Source organism: Colias croceus, chromosome 3, assembly GCF_905220415.1.
Source record: "Colias croceus chromosome 3, ilColCroc2.1".
Classification (NCBI taxonomy): domain Eukaryota; kingdom Metazoa; phylum Arthropoda; class Insecta; order Lepidoptera; family Pieridae; genus Colias; species Colias croceus.
Genome location: NC_059539.1, coordinates 5047663 through 5049475, shown reverse-complemented (window position 1 = coordinate 5049475; position 1813 = coordinate 5047663).

Here is a 1813-nt window from a genome sequence, read left to right as displayed (position 1 = left end):
TAATTGTAGATAGGTACATATCAATTAAAATTAAAGAAAATGATTGACAATTTTGTTATTATGACACACTATACACGTCACTTCGCAAGCAATATGTATATTATACAATTCTTAGCTATTGGAAGGCACTGAAAGCGTTCGTTTATCGTCCCATTTACTTTGATTATTACAATTGGAAGCGGCACCTGCGGCCAGTACAGCCTACACGAACTAAAATAACCGCGAAATCCAATCATTATCCGATCAACCTCGATTCAATACGTATGCATCGGAATAAATAAATCATGCAATAGATTAATCATGTAATCACTAGATTAAACTGATTAACCAAATAATTAGATAATCACAATTATAACCGTATAATAATTTTGGATGAAAATTTGAATACAGAATATAGACTACAGAATAAGACTGCACTTCGTAGATAACTAGTGTTTTATATTTAATTTGTAAGTGAAGCGGCGTTGATGTTATAAAAATCAGGGCCTATTACTAAAAATATAAAGGTACGTATATACTTTTACAAGTTATCTCAGTCACATATATAAGAAAAGTATCAAGTAGCGTCAACCGTCTACAAATAACACAAACAGTGCATAGAACGCGCACATTGCACGAACAAACAGTCGCTACATGAAATATTTACGATGTCTACAAACAAAACTTGAAGAAGCTAAGTGGTTTAAATTCGCGCTAATTTAAGAGTTTGGAGCTAACGCGGGCGTATCGCAGCCATTGCCCCAAGATTACTTCGTGATCATAACTTACCACACTACAGCCAACAAACATAGCTGTATTAGTCATGGAACGTACAATTTATTCGCCGAGGCTTTTGTTTTCAAAATCTAATCAGAACATATGTTCGCGGGGGAAACATTAAACTGGGACATTTCGTAATAACAGCGCAACGCTGCAAAATACGACACACCTAAGCGAGATACCCTTTGACAATCAGTTCGATACGAGACATAGAAATGCTTTTATAAAACACCGGAACTTTTAACAGCGGCAAATATCGATATGCGATTTGATTCTAAAAATATTTCACAGATATTTAAAATGGAGAATCAGATTAAGCGCAAAATACTACCGATTAAGTTCTTCAGTTGAATCGCAATTATGTGCTTCCATAATGGGTTGTGTTTTCGAGCGAAAATGACGGTAGCGGACAAAAACTTCTCTCCTCTAAATTAACATAATTTAAAATTCAAAACTATACGAAACTACTTCATTGCGGAGAGCATGCCAAAAGAGGCAATTTTAATTCTTTCAGCAGTTCTTTACCAGAAATGAGTAGTTGGAAAAATCCCTCAAGAATATGAAGCACGTTTTTAGACTTGACTTTAGAAAGAAAGTGCGGGTGAAAATAATAAATAGCGGTATAATAGCGATCTTCACGCGAAAGATTAGCCGCAAAAGCCGAGGGCTTACCAGTATTTATAAGGAGTGTTAGCAGCACGCCAAGGGGCGGATCTCGCCTTTGTATACTTAAAAATATTTCCAATATATTAAGCGCAAAATAATGAAATCCTTGTGAATTAAGATTTGATTTCTTAAAAAGAAGCACTGTTTTCTTATTTGAATATCAACTTTATACTAACTCGTTTTAAGATTACCACATAGTTAATTTCGCAAAATTCTACATAGAGTAAATTATTTAATATTTGCGTTCGATACAGCTACAAATTTACCATAACTCGTTTAGTTTAGACTAAGTACTACCTAATTTGCCTGCTGACTTCTCCACAATATAATTTATTGAGACAGCGTATTGTTGTTCCGTATGCGATGACCTAGAAATAAAATTATTAAT